At 46.2% G+C, this 23,035-nt stretch overlaps 1 protein-coding gene across 4 annotated transcripts in view; it reads right to left on the bottom strand.

Moving 5' to 3' along the window:
* ELFN2 (extracellular leucine rich repeat and fibronectin type III domain containing 2) overlaps window positions 1–23,035 on the bottom strand; it is a 140,225-nt gene that overhangs the window by 85,087 nt on the left and 32,103 nt on the right. For 3 of the 4 annotated variants that reach the window (XM_083400738.1, XM_083400737.1, XM_083400739.1), the window contains one exon: window positions 5,036–5,215. The gene's annotated coding sequence lies outside the window, so the exon portion shown is untranslated. Of the gene's footprint in view, window positions 1–5,035; window positions 5,216–12,635; window positions 12,664–23,035 lie in introns of those variants that run through there. The other variant, XM_083400740.1, reaches the window with a different exon arrangement.

The following is a 23,035-nucleotide window of genomic DNA, read 5'->3' as shown; positions in this document are numbered from 1 at the left end:
TAACCCAGTCCAGTACTTCCGGGTTTCGGCGGTCCGTAACCTGAAAAAACACAACCTGAAGCGGCTGTAACCCAAGGTATGACTTTATATAGAAAGAGGGGGGTAAGGTCTTCTAGATAAAAAGGGGTGGGAAATCTATTCCACATTATATAAACATTGAAAATGGAGAGCAGCAACTCAGGGGAGTGAGTGCGTTGTGTGTGTGCCTATGACTAACCACCAAAGTGAAGGAAGAAGGAAGAAGTGGGTAAGAGGAGCACAGTTATAAACAGAAGCAGCAGAGTGAATGGTGACTCAGGGCTCATTTACTAGCAACGGGGAGGCAAAATGTGCTTTTGAGGTATGAAAGAGCAGCAGCTCAGGCCAAGCCGCAACTCCCCATTCAAGAAAAAGTCCCTTTGGCAAAGAACAGTTGCTAAACATTATAGGCAAGGCAGTGCCCCCTGCATTGGCTCAGGTAAAAGGTGAGTGCACATCTTCACAGGCCGAATTAAGGCCTTGCATACCTACGGCAGGGATTCCAACTCCTGCCTGATGTTTGCCTAACCTTGGCGTGGGAGGAAATGGTGAAGAACGGGGAGAAGGAGCACAGAGAGATGTGAACTTCCACCTTGCCGGCAACAAAGAACAGAATATGAAACGGGCCAAAGGCAGATGAGACAGTTCTGCTGCTGAGCAGCCTGGCCTGCCAAGCTGCCTGGATGGGAGACTTCCCAGCAAACATCACTTCCAAGGAAAGATTAGGAAGTGATACATTGAATCTGTCATGCCGGGGATACATTGAATCTGAAGATACATTGAATCTGAAGCTTCGTTTCCAGATTGAGCAACCAGGGGTCTTCAGTCCCACCCCCCTGATATTTCATCCACCTCACTTGCTATAGGGATGAAGCAGGGTTCTAGATGTGGGGAGACATTCTGTAGGACTGAGGGGAACCAAGTGGAGGAAAAGCCACCACTCTTGAGACTTCAATATGGCACCCATCACCAGATTACACCCTGGCAACCCAAATGCATTCCACAGTAATTGGCAGCTAGGTGAGGCAGAGGGCCAGTGTCAAAATTAGCACCGGGCAACAGGCTGAGCAACCTACCTCTTCTCTTTCCCCCTTCCTCCTGCTGAAAAGCACAAACACTTCTTGGCTTGTTCAGATGTTACACCAAACGCAGCTATGAGCTATCTCCATGTATGTACAAGTGCTGGCATGAAAGAGTGCACACCTGTTAATTTGTATAGTTCAATGGCTGCATACACAGCCTGTGCCCTTGTTGAAGGTGACATGACAAGACCTCCAAGAGGGGTAGCTGGATGCAAAATGAGGGCTTGGGCTCCTGCACTTTTAAAGGTGGGGATTTCAGCACAATGAGCCACATCTGTTGAAATTCCTTCTTCTGCAGAACCTTTAGAGGTGCAGGAGCTCTGACCTCTTTTGTATCTGGCCAACCTAAGTGGCGCTGTGGGTAAAACCTCAGCGCCTAGGACTTGCCGATCGCATGGTCGGCAGTTCGAATCCCCGGGGCAGGGTGAGCTCCCATCGTTTGATCCCAGCTCCTGCCCACCTAGCAGTTCGAAAGCAACCCCGGGTGCAAGTAGATAAATAGGTACCGCTTTATAGCGGGAAGGTAAATGGCGTTCCGTGTGCTGCGCTGGATTGCCGGAGCAGCCTTGTCACGCTGGCCACGTGACCCGGAAGTGTCTGCAGACAGCGCTGGCTCCCGGCCTATAGAGCGAGATGAGCGCACAACCCTAGAGTCTGTCAAGACTGGCCCATACGGGCAGGGGTACCTTTACTTTAACCTATGACCTCAGGATGGGACACCTTAGGCTCTCCTCCATTCTCTGCCAGCTGCTGCTGTCTTGTGTTCGTATAGTATTTATGTGTTGCGAACAACCCTGTGATCTTTAGATGAAGGTGGTATACTAAATAAATAAATAGTACAGGACTCCTGGGCTGGCTTTTAGAAAATGGTCGTGAGCTTGCAATCACATGCCAAAAAGCCAATTCCAGTGGAATGAAGCTTTGGGCATTGATGCTACCTCACCCCAGGCTGAGCAGACTTGTTAAAAAGTGTGGTTCCTATGGACTGAAGCAGATGTGTGAAGAGAACTGCTCGTTGACCAGAGATATTTAAGCCCTTAGTATACCTGAAGGAACATCTGCATCGCCATCATTCTGCCCAGACACTGAGTTTATGGCAATTCCCTCGCTGTGAGAAGTGAGGTTACAGGGAACCAGGCAGAGGGCCTTCTCGGTAGTGGCGCCCACCCTGTGGTACGCCCTACCATCAGATGTCAAGGAAATAAACAACTATCTGACTTTTAGAAGACATCTAAAGGGAAGTTTTTTATGTTTGATCTTTTATCGTATTTTTAATATTCTGTTGGGAGCTGCCCAGGGTGGCCCGGGAAACCCAGTCAGATGAGCGGGGTATAAATAAATAAATAGATAAATACATAAATTATTATTATTATTATTCAACTGGATGACAATGCATGCAAGAAGAGGCCTCCTGCTCTGAGGCAAGCCTAGCATGAACAAGGTCTACAAGGACTGTGTCATGTTCTGCTGCAATCTGTCAAATTATTGTTAGTATATATTCACATGCATCGTGCTTTACAGAGGAACAAGAAGGTAGTCTCTGCCCGCAAGGAGCTTACATTTGAATATTCAACACAAGGGAAGCAATAGAGGCAGGGGAGGAAAATGTGGTTGTCTATACGCAGACTTAGTCATTCAGCTCAAGTCACAGATCGCTTTCACAACTTGACAGGGGAAGTTATGAAGAATAAAAACAGCAATCCCTCGCACCATGGGGTTTCCTATAACACCATAATAAAAACAGCCACCCTCCACCCGCATTGCGTGTATGATACTGTTCCGAGATCAGCGTTTCCAGGTACTTATCACCCGCTGAGAGAACGCACCTCAGGAAGCAGGATAAAGGTTCTGTTATCAGAAGGATCCTCTTGCGAAGAGAGTTAAGAATCAAGAGGATCTATGCAGAGCCCTACTACTAAAACCCAGATGCAGCCTCCAACTATCAAGAATGCCTTTATTTGTCAATTATAAAGTCCCGCAGGCCTCCTCTGAGCATTAGTCACAGTGATTTGCCCAGGAAGGAAAAAAAATATTGCAAGCAATTACTACAACTGAACATACTAAATGGGCAATTCTTCAGGACACTGGTGAATTTTTCATTGAAGTCCAGCTACTTAAGAGTGTGGGCTGGGACTTTCAGCCAATGGCAGATTGCAAGTTGCAGCAAAGCTGTCTTCAGTAGCTTAGAGAACAATTTGCACTGTGAACAAGTAATAGAGAGGACAGAGGAATCTCCTCTTATGTGGAGGAAATGTTCTTTTACGTATAGAGTCATTTCAAAAAGGAAACTGTGGTCAGGTATTCTCCCGGGTCTAAATCATGCATAGCTTGGATGGGTGCCCACACCTTGTTGAGAGCACCTGAGCCAGGTCTGAGCTTAGTGGGCCTCAGGAACTCAGCTAGCAAGTGGGGGGAGTTAGGGAAGGGGCTCTGCTTTGTAGTGGTTTCAATTTCTCAATTTGTCAGCGTGGGCTAGATAGACCAATGGTTTGACTCAATATAAGGCAGCTTCACATGCTCATATGACTGTTTCACTATGCATGCAAATGCCCAATTATTTCAAAGCATGAGAGATCTTGCCATGTTACCACCCTTAATAAAAACCTTTTAAGGTTTAAAATGCACAAACTCAGAAAAATCAGTTGTTGGGATCACCATGTGCTAGCATTCTGCACAGACATCTTTATCTATAGCCCAAGAACTCCATGTTCCCTCTGGGAGAGGTATACTTTTAGAGGAACTAGCAAACACCCAAAATTCATAGGAAGCAAACTGGGCACTCTCTTATGCCAGGCCAGACTGTTTGTCCATCTAGCCCAGAATTATTTACTCACATTGGCATTGGCTCCCCAGGATCTCAAGCAGAGACACCTCCAACCCAACTACTTAGAGACGGCCAGGGATTGAACTTAGACCTTCAGCATGCAAAACCCAGGTTGTGCCACTGAGCCAGGACTCACATAAGGTGGTAGTTCCTGACTTTCCTCCATACTGAAATGGCCAGTGAACAATATCACCTCCCAACATGGCAGCGAAATACTCCATTATGGAAAAAGCACTGCTATGGCAGAAATTCTCCAAGCATCCCTTGTCTCCAAGCATGTCCCAGCAAATCCCAACCCCATATTAATTAACCTGAGAGGTAAAGCACATCCTGATGCTTAGATCTGACTACAGCAACTTGCACCCTCTGGGCCTAGCAGCTGCAAGATGGCCAGTGCTTCTCTTTGTTATCCCTTCCCCTGCTAAGCTGTGCATTGGGAGAAGAAACACGAGCGAGACCTGCACGCACAGATGCTCAACCCAACTCAGGTATATGCTGGAGTGATGGGAACCGAAGGAAGAGCACTCTCCAGCATCAGATGATCCCAAGCACGTGTTCAAGCTTATGATCAAAAAAGGGGGGGGGGGATAGCACCTGCAGATGCCTTGATGGGACAAGCACTTCCTGCAATGTCAAGGCCCTTTAAGCAAGTGCTGCGTGAAGGGTACTTTCTGCAGCCGGCTGCACCCCTCAGAATGCAAGCAGCTCAGATCTGAGCTTGCATGCCGTCGCTTTGCCTGTCAGACGTAAACAATGCTGCTCCTCTTACAAAGAAAGAAGGGGAAAGGTGTGTGTGTGTGTGTGTGTGCACTGCGGGGGTGAGGAGTGGAGAAATGGAGAGAAGGCAAGAAAGAGGCATGTTTTTGGGGGGGTGGGCAGGAAGAAGAAAAGCTCTGGATCGCAGGCAGCTAGCGCTGCATCGGGTTCCCTCCCACATCCCGATTTCCAAGCAGCAAGCTCCACGCTGGGCGGCTGGGGGAGGCTGGGAAGCAGTTCCTCAACTAGGCAATTGTTATCGAGCAAAGCACAGGTTGAGCAAGACCTCCCTCCAGTGCACCTCTGCGCGGAGGAGGAGAAGGGAGAATGGGACCGGATGAGAAGGTTCTCTTACCTCAAGATGCTGTGCTTTGAAAGCCAAATTGCAAAGAAGCCGGGTCAGGTAAATCCGTGTTCCCTCTGAGCTTTGGAAGAAAAGGATATTTAATCACATTTAGGAACGGTCCGTGACTCGTCGATCTGGCGCTTTGATGGATCGGAGCTTCAACGGATTCATTGCTAAGCTCTTCGTCTTCTGCAAGGAAAGGAGGAAAGCGGGGGGGGGGGAGGTGGAGAGAGAGAAAAAAAAGCCTGAGAGTTGGAGGGAATATTCACTTCTTTCTTAGGTTTCCAATGGCAACAGGATATGCCACAAATGAATAGTGAGTGCGTTTGAGTGCATGTATGTGAGAGAACGAGAGAGAGCAGCGCACAGCTGCTTAGTCCACGGGCAGTGCAGGATGCAACCTAGTGGGGCATGTCAGCGATCATGGAAAGAGACAAGTGAATGTACACAGGAAAGGAGACAGACGGACCGAGGGAAGCAGCAACCCAAGCCCAGAGTGAAGCAGAGTCCTATCCCACAACTCGACACCTGACCGAGGGCTCAAGGCATGCACATTTTTGTGGGGCTTGCCCTGGAACAGTTACTCTCCACCCCCCTCATTAAGCATTCCCACCCTTCAAGGCATTCCTGCTCAGCTTTGGTGAATTTTTCCCCAGCCACTTCTCAGGCTGCGGAAGCAAGCACTTAAAATCCACAGGTTTAGTTTCACATCAGATACCTAGTCTATGGGCAAAGCAAACCTCAAGGAGCACATACAGCCAAGGAGTGTGGATGGTCACCGGTGTAACTGATGCCTTTTGCAGTATTGCAGGGTCAATCCCATGCTACGTTGTCCTTGTTGAACATGCACAATGTACTTTGAACCTGCCACAGGAGGCCGGTGGTTCTTGATGACAAGACAGAAGTCCTCCTAGGACTCTTTCTAACGTCACCTTTAGCAACGTGGAACAGCAACTCCTTCACATGCCACTTGGTAATATCAGAGGTCCACAGTCAAGCTCTATAGCCTCCATCCCCCTGCTCCTTCCCATGCCACCCCCATCCCTCCCAGGAATAGTGTGGGTGTTAAGGTGATGTAGCTTGGATGCCTCTCACATGACCCACACAGGTGCCCCATGCTACTGAGTGGCAAAGGGAAAGGAAATTCAGCAGTGGCTCCCATAATCCTAAAAGGGGTGAGAGAAACAGCCCTGAAAAGCGAACTTCAAACTGCATTGTGGTGAATGCGCAGCTGTCTCTTGATATGCCGAACATTATAATTGCAAAAATTATTTGTATTCTGGCAGGCGAAAGCAGATCAAGGGGTGAGTGCAGGGACCTCTCATGCAACACACATGTATGTCCGTACAGTAGGCAACACATAGTTTTAGAAACTCAGATATATAATCTAATCGCCAAACGGCACCTTAAACCTAGGTTACGGTGGCCACAACAGAATGCCTAGGTGCCATTTTTGCCCAGTGAGGTTTTTTGTTGTTATTATTATTGATTCCATTTCTATACCAGTTAATATTTTTTAAAAAAAACCTCAAAGAAGTTAACACCATATTAAAACCCCAAATAAAACAATCCAGAATGAAATAAATTCAAGCTTCAAGGAAAGTATTTCAGATCCTTTTCTAAGCGACATTTTGCTTTCCCCATATTTATTTACCTACTTGATTTACCGTATATAGCTGCCCCATTAACAGAAGGACTCTGGGAAGCCAAGGTGGTATAGTGGTTAGAGTGCCAAACTAGGACCTGGGAAACCAGGGTTCGAATCCCCACTCATGTAGCTCACTGGGTGACCTTGGGCCAGTCACAGCCTCTTATCATACCTCACGGGGTTATTGTAGGAATTAACTGAGCCATGTACCTCTTGAAGAAAAAAGTGTGATACAAATGCAATAAATAAGCTCTTCTGCTTTCCTGCTTAAGAAATGGGAGAGGTCAGCCAGATGGAGACATCTGTCGCCAACCTCCACATGGAGAGATCTCCACGTGGTCGCAATTGGACCCGTGCCATTTGCAAGAGGCACTGGGGGAATTCCTAGCCCTGGCAACACGCACAGCACACCCCACAGAAACACATCCACCACACAGACATGAAGTTCAAACAGCAACTTCCTCCCAGCAACGCATCCTCTGATGTATTTTGTGAGCAGATGCCCTCGCATGGAGGCTGACCAAAACTGCTGCCACCTGATGGGGCTCATTACAATGGCTGTAACATCTGAGAGTTGCTTTCAGTTTAATCATGTCTCCGAGCAGTTCTGTCCAACCACATGGAATGGGGCTTTCCAACACTGCTGCCGACATGGAGGAGTGCTGTCACACAGAACCCCTTGCCAACAGCCTCCATGTGGATCACCATTGCCTTGGAATTGACCCTCACTTGTACAAAATGTGTGCCTTGCAGTGACCATGGAGCTTTTTTAATGCATTCATCGCAGAGCATCTCAACCAGCTGGAGTCTGGATGGAGATTGCGGTTTCACTTATGGGCCTAAGACGTGGGACAGCCTCTGAGATGGTGAGGCCTTTTTAAGAGGTAGAAATGGAACGCTACAACAATTTGTTTTCGAGGTCACCCATGCTGCAGAATTGTACCTTCACTCACCTCCTCCATTCTGCCTGCTTCCCTTTGCAGGATACTTTCCCTGCCAGCCTCCCGTGACATTTCTAGTTAATATTACTACGCTGTAGAACAAGGGCGAGCACCTTGCAGCTCTAGGGACACATGCACAGCTCTCAGCCTAATTTCCTGCAGCCCTTGGCCTAATTTCAAAACTGATCTCTGCAATCAGTTCGGAACCTCTGATGGTAGGGATTTCTCCCTTCCTGACAGCCAATGGGCAGGGAGGAAGAAGATGACAGGCAAAGATAATGGAGTGGCAGAGAGAAGCTTTTTTTTTTAAGGCCCCACCCACTTTTGGCTCTGGCTGGCCCTATCACATGCCAGCATGCAGCTCTGCACCCACAACAGATTACCCTTGAGGGAAATCAGGTTTCAATGGAAAGATTGTCCACCCCTGCAGAGCATGGACCGCTTCATACATGCATGTTCAGACTAAGCAGCAAGCAATGGCATGTATATGTTGAACTGGTCATATCCACACCTTACATAATAAGCACATTTAAATTACATGGCTCCCACCCAGAAGAATTCTGGAAACTGCTTTCCCCCTCACAAAGCTTCAAATCGTGGCACCCTTAAACTACAATTCCCAGGAGTCTTTGGGGGAAGCAGTGTGCTTTAAATGGATGCTGTGTGTGACCACAGCTATCTCAGGTCCACTGCCACAGATGGGGCTTTTGTATCATCTCAATGTCCCCTTTGTCTCTCGCATAGTTTTCAGTTAGCAAAAGTTCACAGTTCACTCTGGCTGTGGACACACCATAGCTTTAAAGAACATCACCAGCACCCCATGTGCTTTAGAGGTATGCTGTGTGCATAGCCATGTTCAGCTGCTAGGATTCAAGTGCCTGAGCACTAAAAAGATAAGTGTTGAACAGACACATGTGAATGATACCTCTGTGTGTGTGTAAATGTACAGAGTGGTTGGCAAAATGCATCCTCATAACATAATAAAACAACATACACTAGAACACATTGCACATTTTATATTAAGGGTCCATCCCTAGACATATATACTGCTAACATCTTTTTATATACACAGTGCAAAAACTAAATGTTCCTCTCTCTCTCTCTCTCTCTCTCTCTCACACACACACACACACACACACACACACGGAGAGAGAGAGAGAGAGATTTCCCTTGTTATCTTCTCACATCACCATCACAAACTTCATATGAATATCCTAAGAAACATGTAGTGCTTTTTTATTTCAAAAAATGTTTAGGGGTGCTCTCATTTTCCTACTCATATTGAAATACTGCCCCCCCCAATGAGGCCAAACTTAAGATTCACAAAATGTTTAGGGGTATACCTACCCCTGCATCCCCCCAGAAAAGAAACACTGGAAATATGAATCACAATCCTGACATTAACCTTGCCATGTTTTCATGTAATGATAGATTTACATTGGTTACATTTTGTGCTAAAATACTACCCCACAGACGGAAACACTTGTATAGGCATATTTGTACAAACTGATGTGCATATCACACAAGCAAACCACCTACAGAAGCAGTCATTATGATGTGACTGCCAAGTAAGGTGCAGTGGTGAGACTGGAGAGCTCACACTAGGGAAATGCAGAAACAAATCCCAGCTCAGCCCCATGCAGTGGACATCACTACTACAGGCAAGTCAGTAACTCTCCAGCCAACCTACCCTGCAGGGCTATGAGTTTTAAATGCATGTGAGTTCAAAAATATTGATCTGAACTCCTCAAGAGGAAGAGAGTGATGCAAATGTAATAAATAAAATAAGCCAAAGGCATGTGCAAAAATACACATAAAAAACCCCAGAAACTAAGGGGATCTCAATCACACAGCCAGTCCCTGCAGAAAATAGGGCTGAGCTCACCACTCATCACCGGGGAGGCAGTGGGTTCAGCTCTGCTGGAATGGCGGCATGAGTTCTGCATGGCAAAGCCTTCTGCACTGTGGTTTCAAGCCCCTGACAACAAGCTGGCTGTTGGGTGCTTGGGAAGTGGCACACAGAGGACTTTGACCTATCCATCATCTGTTGACACAATGACATTGAGTGCTTGATAATGGGTTGTCCCACTCACCTATCAACGTTGACCCACAGGGGTTGGGACCCGTCAGGTAAAATAGGTTCCCCACATCTTAAATGGCATCATCACTGTGACAAGAGTCAGTACAACACAGGTGCAAGCCAGTCAGCCATAGCCAACTAGGCCCTTATGTCTGGATACATACCAGAAAATATAGGGAAAAACCACAATGCACAAACACCCACAGAGGCTATTTTGTCCTGTGCTGAATTATGGCTGCCTTCAAATTGTTTGGAAAGGGCTGTACTTTTCTATAGTTTATATACCCAGAGATAAAATATTGACAACTCTTTGCATTTTCCACTCAATACGGTGCTGAACTGAATAGACAACAGGCCAGTTCCTCCCCCTGCCCATCCTTTCCTGCCCCCCCCCCCCCGTGCGGCCACAATAGTTCAGGATCTACATGGCTAGAGAAGAAGCATCATCCACAGGCACAAATCCCGCCCACTCTCCTCTTGTCCTCTTTCCCTTTGGCAATGGGGATGCATAATCTGCATGCAAAGAAGAGCTGGAGGTCTCAGCAGCCCAGAGTGCTGTGAAATTGGCTGATAGCAGCATCGGGGGAACAACATGACTGCAAATCCTAAACACGGCATAAACTCCAATGGCAGTCAGGTAGTTGGAAGGGAGAAGAAGAGCCAGGTGTTCCCAGGTCAAAGGAGGGATGGGAAGGGAGGGGGCTGGTGGCAGAGGGAGACTGAGGGACACAGGCAAAATGAAATGGGTGCCAGAGGTAACATTAGGTACGGCTTCCTTCACAGCATATTATGGACAGCGGATCCCAGGTCACTGCAGTGGGTAAGTAGGTCATATTTGCATGTGCGTGTGTGTAAAACAGAGCAACTGAAAAGGCACAAACACAAACGACATCCATTTACATTTCTTGAGGGGTTTGCATGAGGGCAAAGGCGCATGCTGTCTAACTAAGCCTTCTTCAGTTCCTAAGATTAAGCCACTGAAACACCCTCTGCGTGGGCTACCTTTAAAAACAGTTCAGAAATTTCAACAGATCAAAACACTCTTTTGTCTGGTGCCTATTGAATGGAGTACATAATACAGTCTTCCATCAGCTTCAGCTGGTGGCCCAGCTGCACCGCTATCTGCACAGGGACAGTCCAACTTCTGTTGTGTGTGTGCTCTGGTAGCCTCTAGGTTAGATCACTGCAACGTATTATATGTTAGGGCTGCCTCTGAAGATGGTTCAGAAACTTCAGCTGGCGCAGAATTTGGGGGCCAAAACCATTTGAACATATTGCACTGATCCTAGCCCAATTACACTGACTGCCAATTAGTTTCTGGGTCCAATTCAAAGTGCTCGTTTTGACTTTTAAAACCTTAAATGGCCCAGGGCTGCAATACCTCAAGGACTGCCTCTCCACAAATAAACCGTACTGGACTCTGAATTCATCATCTGAGGCCCTTTGTCGTGTGCCTCCTCTATGAGACGTTTGGAGGGTGGCAAGATGAGAATGGGCCTTTTCTGCAGTGGCTCCCCACTTGTGGAATGCTCTCCCCAGGAAGGTGCAATTCATCATACACCTTTAGGCACCAGGCAAAAATGTTCTTCTTCAACCAGACCTTTCACTGATTGGCATCCAATGCCCTTATTACTATTATGGGGGGAGGTTATTGGTATGTTCTTGTTGTTATTTTTATTATGCATTTTGTGTTTTTTATATTGTAATTTTATGTTGTGATCTATGAATAAAGGGTGGTATGCAAATTTAATACATAAATTCAATATTAATTCCACAGGCTGCCTATTTGTTTCAAGTCTAGATTTAAAGAATTGGTTTGGACCTTTAAAACACTACGTCAGTGCTTCCCAAAGTGGTCAGTACTGCCCCCTGGGAGGGCAGTGGGGTTAACTAAGGGGGGTGCTAAGAGTCCTCAGCCCAGTATACCTGAAGGAGCATCTCCACCCCCATCATTCAGCCCGGACACTGAGGTCCAGCACCGAGGGCTGTGGCAGTTTCGTCACTGTGAGGTTACAAGGAACCAGGCAGAGGTCCTTCTCGGTAGTGGCGCCCGCCCTGTGGATCGCGCTCCCAGATATCAAGGAAACAACTATCTGACTTTTATCTGAAGGCAGCCCTGTTTAGGGAAGTTAACCCAGATGGGCACGGTATAAATAAATTATTATTAATTATTATTATTATTATTATTATTATTATTATTATTATTTAGTGGGTAGCAAGGGGGCACTTGAGGTGTAAATATCTATCAGCTGGTATCACTGGATCAAGTTCATTAATTTTGTTGAATTGATTAAACTCAATAGTTTGAAATGGATTTTGAATAAATGTGCAATTACTGTTTTGAATTTTATTGTGTTATCTTCTTCCTTAGTGGGTTGTGCAAACCACTGTTCTGAATAATGCTCTTTATAGGGGTGGGGGGCACTGGGGATGAGTTTATGGAACCAAGGGGGGGTGGTACGAAAAAAGTTTGGGAATCACTGCACTAAATGGCCTAGGGTCCTGGCTACCTTTGGGATCATCTCCCCCCCCCCCCGCCTCCCCATCTAAAAATCAGGCTTGGAGGCCTCACCAGGCTCCATCGCTGGTCCTTTTGCCTCTAAACTATAAACTTTCCTCTTCTGGCAGGCTTTTAATGTTCAAAGATTTAGAGAGCCTACTTTTGGTACAATTTTTTAGATTGCTGCCTTTTAGTTTATTTGTGGCAGTGTTTCCAGTGTGTACTTTGGCACTTGGTACATATTTTTCTCATTTTGTACATCTTGTGCTGTGAAGCTTCTCTAAGCACCCTATGGCAGAAGAGGAGTTTGCGCTTCTTGCTTATTTACTTACTACAACAGTAATGTCAAACCATTCTTAAAACTCAAATACCCTGAAGCTGTGCATTAGAAACACAAGGATGTTTTGTACACAACAGGGTGCTATTTTTGTGCCACTAACCTTATTTACAGGCTTTCAGGGATCTAACTGGCCACGCTGTGTCCAGTTGCAGGCCACTCTCCCTGGAAAGCACTAAGGAGAGAGGAAAGACGCACTCTTGTGTATTTCCTGAAGCACCCATCTTCCCACACCTGGGAGCCCTTATTGGACTGCTGCTTCCTGATACGTGCATAAAGATGTCTAAAGACCCACCTCTATTGCTCACACGCCACCTGTTTGCTTTGCACTTTATAAACTGACTTTACTAGTGTCCCCACAGCAAATACAACTGCCCCATTGTGTGTCAAGAGGTATTTGTTTCTATGCATATATAAAAAAGGACTATTTGCCATCTAAAACATAAGGAACTTGGACTAGACCTACTGAAATTAATGGCTACGAGTAACTTAATGCTATTTAATTTCAATGTGTCTGCTCTGAGTAGAACTTAACCGGATAGTGCATTGGCCTTGATTTGCAGTGCCATGTATGCACTTTCAAAATTCAAGTTTTTAGCCGTCATGGGCCTGGGCATGCATTTGGAAACTAGCAGGGAGCAGGCACTATCACTGGCCATTGTGAAAGCTGTGAAAACATACACACAAGGATCCCATTCTCACCTATGGGAAGGAAAATCATCTCATTACATACCCAATAAGAGTGAATAACTTTCCAGTTGCAATTTATTAACTGCTAACACAGGCATAGGCAAACTTGGTCCTCCAGATGTTTTGGGACTACAACTCCCATCATCCCTAGCTAACAGGACCAGTGGTCAGGGATGAGGGCCGAGTTTGCCTATGCCTGTGCTAGAAGCTCCATTCTTCAAGGAAAGGAGCATATGAACCCTAGATGCCTACATTTTCCTCCCCTATAATCTCAGGCTTCAATCCTATGCACCAGAGATAGGAAACCTGCAGTCTTCCAGATGTTGTTGGACTACAACTCCCATCATCCCTGAACACAGGCCATGCTGTCTGGGGCTGATGGGAGTTGGAGTCCAACAGCATCCAGGGGGCAGCATAGGTTACCTATCCCTGCTTATACATGCTGATCTGAGAGTAATGCCCATTGGACTCAGTATGACTTACTTTTGCATAGAAATGTATAAGACAGAATTGTCAGTCATACTCTTGTCCTCAAATAACCCTAATTGTTCCCCCTCCCTCCCCACACCTTTAATTCTCTCACCATACAACTCTGTACCTCTAGGTTGTACCTGAATTCTCACATCAGAGTCAGGGTAATTAATGTAAACTGAACAGATTTATCCAAAATAAAGACAACAAATGTTAGTATTTATCTCAACATCTGTGCCGAATTTAATTTTAGCACAGAATTTGATATTATGCAGAAAGTGGGTTTGGATGGTGGGTCAAAACAAAAAATGAAAACAGGGCATCATGTCCTATAAAGGGAAAGGACACCTGGATGGTTAAGTCCAGTCAAAGGTGACTATGGGGTTGCAGTGCTCATCTCACTTTTTGGCTGAGGGAGCCGGCACTTGTCCACAGACAGCTTTCCGGGTCATGTGGCCAGCATGACTAAACCGCTTCTGGCACAATGGGACACTGTAAAGGAAGCCAGAGCACACAGAAGCACCATTTACCTTCCCACCGCAGCGGTACCTATTTATTTACTTGAACTGGCATGCTTTTGAACTGCTAGGTTGGCAGGAGCTGGGACAGAACAACAGGAGCTCACCCCGTCATGGGGATTTGAGCCACCGACCTTCTGATTGGCAAGCCCAAGAGGCTCAGTGGTTTAGACCACAGTGCCACCTGCATCCCTATCATGTCCTATATACTAATTGTGATGTCCGCCCACCTTTCTCAGTGGGCAGTGCTGCGGCCAGGCATCAGACCATGCAAGTGATCCAGTGAATGGCAGGCCAGATTGCCCGGCTGCTGGCTATTGGCTAATGCCAGCAGCCCTTGGACAAACCCTAATTATGAACTAATTATTTGAAGTATGCATTCTAACATAGCCAAACCAGCACCATCCATGCACAAGAGACAAGCATTGGCAGGCTTAGGGGGCCCCAATATTTGCTAAAGTACTAAAAAAACTGGGGTGAAGGAAGGACTCCAAAAACAGCCCAATGAGAACTAAGAATGCTCAGTAGACACAGAACACTGATGTCAAAGAGTGAGCTGGCATTAAATCACATCGTTCAAAGTTGGAGTTAACTCTTTACTAGCAAAAACACAACCTTCACAGACTTGGCTGAGTGTCAGGCCTCCTGAGCACAGCGGCTCATCTACAGTAGGTCTTATCCCAGTAATCAGTTGCTGAGACTGAAATTCCCCACCTCCCACAGCCATCTAAGTCCTCTCCTTTCCAGGGCTTTTCCCCCCAAGCAATCAGAGACTGTACCTTGCTTGCAGTCTGCCACTGTCCTGCCCATTTCAGCCCTCTTCTGGTTCTGGGAGAAAGTGAGGGAGCCTGTCACAGCAGGAGGGGGAGACACTCATGGCTTCACCAGCCTGACTCACCTCTGCCTCTTGGCCTCCCTCATCCCACTCGCCGGCTCCAGCTTCTGCCTCTGATTCTATACTTCTCTCTGGCACTGACCCTCTCAGCTCACTAAGCCCTGTTACCTCTTCAGCTTCTGACACCTCCTCTTCCCAGTCTCCTCGCTCTTCTCCCTTTGACCATGCATCGCTGTCCCACCACCATGCCCCAAGATCTGAGCTTTCTTCCCTTGGTTGTTCCCCTAGCCGGTGAACCCCACCCTTCCTCTGCGTCCAACCAGTCCATGGCAGTTGACCACCATTGCAGGGGAACAGGAACAGAAGGGAGCACCCTGAAAAGGGATGCCAATGTCTGGAACCCTGAAAAGCAGCCCTCCACACTACATTTAGTTGCAGACCCAAACTGTCCAATCCTTCAAGCCACTTGCAACAAAATGCACTTCCCACATTTCTTACTGGAATCACCCTTCAACCCTTTCCTGCTCCCTACACATCACACACATGTTGCTTGGTTCATATGTTATCCACTGGATAACTGCAACGTGGTATATTCACAAATCTCATCCCACAGTCATCTCAAGCACAACGCTTTCTAATGCAGCAAGTTCACACATACAATGGTTTACCGTTATGGCTGCAGCCTTCAAATGTAAGGAAATCAAGTAAGTCCCCCCCCCCAACACCCTCACGTTCCTACACTCCCACCAACCTGCACATCTACTTCTTCCCAAATCATCTTACACTTAAAAATACATCCATCACATTACAGCATGCCCATGTAAGCCTGTTCTATCAGTAAGTTTCATTCAAAAAGCAACATCGCTCACCCACTCCTACACACACTGCCATATCCATTTCATAAACTTGGAGAAAACAGCTAAAGAAATCATCAAAATTTCCAGCTGTGGCAACTTCAAAATTGACTCCCTTTCCCTTTAATTAAGCTCTCTCGACTCTCCCCAGTGCACCACATTAACTTCAAGAGGCATTTCATGGCGTAGTTTTAGATGAAAATTAGGTCTGCAAACGAATAGCCTCTTCTCAGTCCGAGACCTGGCTTCACCCACGTAGCTCCCCTTCCTCACATTCGCCAGTAACATCTTTTTTGCATTACACTTGTTAAATAATTCAGGCTGGAAGGGGGAAATGAAAAGGAGAGCAGCAGAGTCCTGGAAGAGTACCCAGCCATGGCACCAACCAGAACGCGGCTGACACATGCTGCCAACTTGGGCGGCTGTCACTGAACCTTGACATCGCTGACAGCTACTCCAGTTAGAGTGTTGTCAGGAGGGCACTTTAGAAGGGCTCTGTACTTACTGTTTTCCGGCAGTGCGGAATCAAAGACCTCGCTCGAGTAGAGACCACATTGAACTTTTGAGTGCAATCTGGTGCTGGAAATAGACCTAGAAGTTGTCCCCAAGACCTCTACTCCACTTCAAGCCTGACCTCTCCATTTAGAAAACGTGACCAGGGGCATCTGCGTCTGTTGTGAGCAATACATGAGGACATCCCTTACGTTACAATTGCCTGTGTGCAATTTTGAACATAAAAAAACATAAGCACAGCCTACTGGATCAAGCCAATGGCCCATCGAGTCCAGCATCCTGTTCTCATACTGGCCAACCAGATGCTTGTAGGAAACCTGCAAGATTAGAGCACCAGAGCACCACTTCCAGTCATTTCCAGCAACAGGTATTCAAAAGTATTGCTGCCTCCAACTGGTTGCCATGGCTAGCCCTTTCCTCCACAATTTTTTCTAATCCCTTTTTATGGCTATGGCCATCACTGCCTCCTGAAAGAGTACTTTAGAACACATTTCGGTATGTGTCAATTACACGTTATGTATATTATACATGCCAGAGGTGGGGAACATCAAGACAGCCCACCAGACTTCTCTAAGTGGGACAATGGCCAGACCACACCCCTTTCAGGCCCTGCTTCACACCCAGAATGTTCTTCCCTGGCTGGGGTGCACCCTTGAATTCTGATAAAACCTTTTGCTCACCTGGATGGATGATATAGAACAGTGTGTCCTAAACTTGGGTCTCCAGCTGCTTTTGGACTACAACTCCCATCATCCCTAGCAAGGAGCACCAGTGGAGATCCAAGTTTGGGAAACACTAGTATAGAGGGAGGTGTGGGAACTAACCTACTGTACCAGTTCTTGCATGTGGCCCTTGGGGAGTTGCTCAGAAGGGAATGAGGTCCGTGAGCTGAAAAAAGTTTCCCCACTCTGCTAAATTCGCATCCAAAAATGGCATTATACATAGGCAATGCTGGTGCTAAATCTGTAGGCCTTGGGCATCAGGAGTGGAGAGCTGATGTAATCCTGTGTTTTGCATCAGAACAACTTCCATGGGTTGCATCTGCATTCACCTTTTAGGATGAGCAGGGACTCTGCGAGAAAAATCATGCTCTAGTATACAAATTTTAGTTCAAGATTCTGAAAAGGTAAAATTATATTGTTTCCAGAGTTGTCTGGCCAAGCTGCAAAAAACTGAACCCAGAAAATACTCTTCCATCAAAGAGATATCATAAATCTCCCTCCTGACCCCCCAAAAGAAAAAGATACATTAGCTGCCCTTCTCTCTCTTTTTCAGAATCCTCAGTCAGGTCACTAATTTGGCCAAAGCTAAAACCCAAGCAATTTACAGCCTTTGACTAAAGGTCGAAAGAGCCACAAATGCCACGGCACTCAATTCGAAAACGAATTTCCTGACCCACAAGGATTTGAACAGCATACAAATTAATCCTTGAGTATGAACTTCCACTAAGGTCTTCCAAGAATCCACTCAAATCCCATAATCCTGAGTCCCTGATCCTCCATGGGTTTATCTTGAATTCAGTCCCAAAACTTTGCTAGGCTGTTCTGACTATACATCTTCCTCCAGTTCTTGCAAGGACTTCCTGGCCTGTGGTTGGCCCTGGAACCCAGTTACACAAGGCACCTTATGTAGAATTTCCTTAAGCCTTGATAGCCAATCTGACTTCTTTGCTATTCCATTGATTTTGAGGCACCGGTGATGTCAGGTGAGCCTGAAGTATCCTTTAGAGCAGCCTTTCTCAACCTGTGGGTCACCAGATATTGTTGGACTACAACTCCCATCACCCCTAGCTAGCAAGGCCAGAACTCAGGGATGATGGGAGTTGTAGTCCAACGACATCTGGGGACCCACAGGTTGAGAACCACTGCTTTAGAGGCATGAGCCGCAGGTTTAGAGACTCTCTTTACTGGCAGCGGCTCTGCAAGGTCCCAAGCAATTCATCTTTCCCATCACCTGCTACCTGGTCCTTTTAACTGCTGTACTCTCATTTCACAAAGGTCAGTGTTGGTAGGACCCAACAGGCCTGATTTGTGTCCACAGGTAACAAACTCTGGGTCCTAGATATGCCCCAAAATTCTTTGCAGTATGAAAGCATGTAGGGCTCCTTATAAGGTGAGTTGACATGGAAGAGGTTTATCTTGAAAATCAGGAGCCTAAGAGATGGCTGCTATCCAATACTATAAATGACTCTGGAAGTGGCAGCAGCCAGGAAAACAGATTTGGCATTACAAAGGACTCTTGTAATGGCTCTCATTTCAACAGGGAAATCCCAGAGAAGATTAAACAATACCTGCCTTTCATAACTTGGAAGGAAATAATATACAGGTGTTTATAGATGTGTCACCGATGCAAATAAACAAGTGAAAAGATGTGAAAAGTAGCTTGATTACATAATGTGTGTTAATTACATGCTAGCTGCAACATGCTTAGGGTGGCATCAAACTCACAAAGCATTTTGTTTGAGATAAAGTTTCCTCCGCCCTCCCCAAAAACACACACAAGTCAGAAGGAACAAGCCGCAAAACAGAATACAAACACCCCTCCATTTTCCTGTACAAACACTGAAAAGCGCTATTGTTCCTTGCAAGCGCAAAATATTTATTTAATATTTGTTCAGAAAGCAAGAGGCTATATTGGCTTTCCGATTAGAAAGGTTTTTAATTTTTCAGTGTTTGTGGAATGCTTGCTGCAGCTATTTGCTTTCTCCCGAGAAGCCTATAAATCTCCTCCAGGGAAGATGCACTGGGGCACATTCCAGAGCATACACAGGCCCTTTGGACCTTGCGGTCCCACAGTGACCCAAGAATGTGACCTGGAACACGTCCAACACTCTCCTACGACTGCATGCTGCAAGGAAGGATCAGCACTGGTGGGTGAGCAGATTTCATTCTAAGGAAGCTTGGGAACAATTGCAGATCTTATTAAAGGGGGGTGCTGGATACGTTTCTGAAGAAGCCTAGTGCTCTGCAGAGTTAGGGTGATCATGTGGCTGCTTTAGAGAGGCAAGTCCTCTGTTTGAAGCAGTCCTCTGTTTGAAGGGCTGTCTGGTCCGAGTCTGGCTTAAGAGAAGTGAAACCATAAGAAGGGTGAGTGGCAGGGACCTTGAAGCTGCCCATCAACCATTAGCACCTGAGCAGCAGACTGAGCAGACACACAGCTCTCCTGGTCTTCCCATTATTATGAGACACACTGCATTTCTATTTAATCATTTCTAAATTTGCACCTACTGTATACGTATAAATTAGCACATGCAGATTATGTTGGCATATCCATGCCCTCTTTTTTGTGTGAAGCACTTTCTCTTTGTTGGTGATGCACAAGTAGCCATCCTATCTGAAAACTATTGTTGGGAACTATTGTTCTATCAGTTTCTGCTTTAGCTGCAGACCTCTAGTCTTTACACCTTCAAGGTTATCCACCTTTTCTGTCTCTGATTATAGGGCTGCCAACCAGCCTCAGCCACTTTCCCTTTTAACATCTGCTTGTGAGGCAGATATTAGCTGGTGATAACATTTATCTCCAAGCTGTGAAAACATCACCTGCCGATTGCTGCATATCAAGCTGCTGCTAAAAGCACAGCAGCAGACTTGCCTGTACTTTTCTGGTCATTTGGCAACTGCAGCTGCCCTTTTCAAATCCTTCATGCTGCTTCTGCACCCATTAATTTGCAGCATGGTTGCCATTTATCCCAACTGTCCCTGGAAGTCTCATTCATCCTATAGTTAAACCCTACAGAAATCCAGAGTGGAGTCCCTAAGATGGTTGGGTGGTGCTTTGTATGCCTCCTTCAAGCAACGCCAAGCTGGTGCCAAATGTATTGCTCTGTTTTCCTTTGGACCACATCAGTGAGCCCAAGAGGAGGATCTTATCATCCGGGCAGCCCAGGACCTCCAGACACACTGCCCAAGTTTGTGTCCCAAGGAGATCATTTTGGTGCTGCTAACGCAGTGGATTGACTTAACCCCTGGAGGTGCACTCCATTGTCTCTCAAGACAGACATGCCAACAACAATAACAGCTCTTGTGTTTATATAAAAAGGTAAAGGACCCCTGGACAGTTAAGTCCAGTCAATAGTGATTATGGGGTTGTGGTGCTCATCTCGCTTTCAGGCCGAGGGAGCCAGCGTTTGTCCACAGACAGCTTTCCGGGTCATGTGGCCAGCAGGACTAAACCGCTTCTGGCACAACGGAACACTGTGACGGAAACCAGAGTGCACGGAAACACCGTTTACCTTCCCGCCACAGCGGTACCTATTTATCTTGCACTGGCATGCTTTCGAACTGCTAGGTTGGCAGGAGCTGGGACAGAGCAATGGGAGCTCACTCCATTGCAGGGATTCGAACCGCCGACCTGCTGCTCAGCAAGTCCAAGAGGCTCAGAGGTTTAGACCACAGCACCACCCATGTCCCTTTTTTCTGTTTATATAGTAGCCTTGCGCGCACACACAAATCAATTAAGCAGAGTTTTTCACAACACTTTTGCATTCCCGCTAAGAAAAGTTCCACCTGTTGAATTTATCCACACCCCACTGCTGTTAAAAAGGACAGGAGCAGTAATTGCCAGAACAGCTGGCCACCCTGTTTAGTTCCACTCTTGCTCCCGTGCCCTTTCTTATCCATTCCCCCCTTGCCTACATTTGCACCTTCTGTCACTATGATGAGTCCAGCTTCTCCAGCTTCCACCTGCTTAGTATGTTACCTGAACCTTCCAGACTAACCACAAGCTAGTTTGGACAAATTCATGGAGGCTACAAGCCACAATAGCTATGTTCTACCTCCATTGCCAAAGTCAGTTTGCTTCTGAATGGTAGTTGCTGGGAATCACAAGTGGGGAGAGTGCTGCTGCATTCATGTCCTACTTGCAGGCTTCCCATAGGCATCTGGTTGGCTTCTGTGAGAAGCATATGCTGGACCTGATGGACCAATGACCTGATACAGCAGAGCTAATGTTCTGGTGATAATTGGTTCCAGAAAAATTAATTCCATCAGAACCCAAGCATTTTGTGGACATAGCCATTTTATGTCTATGACTTACATGTTGTCCTAGCAAGTAAAGTCCAGCCTCATGATGACCACTACTTCATCTTTACTAATAATTCTTCAAAGCCTATGGTACCCATAGAGTTCCTTTAAGAATAGGTGCATTGTTTCTGACAGTCGTCCCCCCACAAACAAAGAGAACCTAATAGCAAAGTGACTTAGAGCATGCAGGGGTCAGTGTCTTCCTTTGTTATGAGAATCAGTTTGAACCAAGCACTGCATTTTATCTTCTCCATGTACTAAAACATGCAATTCCTAAAGGCCCAATATGCAAAAGTTTATATGCTCCACTTGTCTCTGTGTACCAGGGGCAGCCCATGTTTGCTTGCCCTGGCAAAACACAGGCTCAGTCTCTACCTTTGGCGGAAATTCTGGGAAGGCATTTCATAAACTTTTTTTTTAATAAAAACGTACCAGCTTTTCTTTCAATCCAAAATTGCTTATGGCGAATGCCGCTGAATGTGTATGATAGCAACTATTATTTAACTACATCCATTATCTAAGTACTGTGAAATTAAAACACTCTACTAAATATCCTTAACTTTGTTAAAACGTAAGCCTCTAGAGGGCCAAAAAGCAGAGTATAAATTTGCAAATAAATTCAAGCAGCTATTGTGCTCTATTTTTCTTACACATCTACTCCAGATCCCAGTGCAGAACAAGCTACTATGAAGCATGGGAGTAACCAGGATTCTTGTTGCGGGGGGCAGAACCTCGCCTTTGCTATGTATTTTTTTATTGGGGGGCAGCTGCCCCTCCCTGCCCCCCCCCCCCGGCTATGCCCATGATGTGAAGTAAAAATAGAGGCAGATAAGAGCTTTCAGTGATGTGTCAATGTGGAGAGGGGTACACAGGCCCTTTATGAGAAAGGAGGGAAGTATAGAAGATGTGGAGGCAGTGTTTAAGGTGGAAAGGATGCTTTTCGCTTTCTACATGAGCAATGCAAGTGCTGGATTAGAAGCTAATATCTGTAACAGAAATTCTTGCAGCAGTGGGAGGAACAGTAGCAGGAAGCAGCAAATGGCCTCTGCAAAGAAGCATATTCAAATAAAGTTTTTCTGTTGAGAAAGAAACCTCAAATACATGGGACATAAGTGAATTACATGGATTATAAACCTCCTTCAACATCTTCACAGTCCAGAGAGGAAATAGAACAGAGCAGGGATTTGGGACTCTGTGGTCCTCCAGAGATTGTTGGGACTCCAACTCCCATCAGCTCCAGTCTCCTTTCACTCTCAGCTCCTTGTTCCTCATAAGGCTTGGTTTCCAGACCCTTGATCATCCTGGCCACCCTCCTCTGCACACATTCCAGCTTGTCATTATCCTTCTCAAATATCAAGCAACCCCTTCTGGTAGGACTTTTGCACACAAGTAGAAAGAACACCAAGCATGCATTATTTTCTCCAGATTTACTTCTCAGCTGTTCTGCAACTAGCTAGGAGGATAACCTTTTGGTTGGAGCACATCAGATCCTGGCTAGCTGGGAACCCAGTTCATCTTGAGCAAGAGTCCAGCTATTAAACAAGTATTGATCTTCCTTTCATACTGTGTTTTAGAAAAGAAGACTGCTGTTTGGAGGTCGT

This window comes from Podarcis tiliguerta (assembly GCF_965153285.1).
Source record: "Podarcis tiliguerta genome assembly, chromosome: 10".
Classification (NCBI taxonomy): domain Eukaryota; kingdom Metazoa; phylum Chordata; class Lepidosauria; order Squamata; family Lacertidae; genus Podarcis; species Podarcis tiliguerta.
Note: the sequence above shows the minus strand (reverse complement) of the source record. Positions and strands in the feature narration are given on the sequence as shown.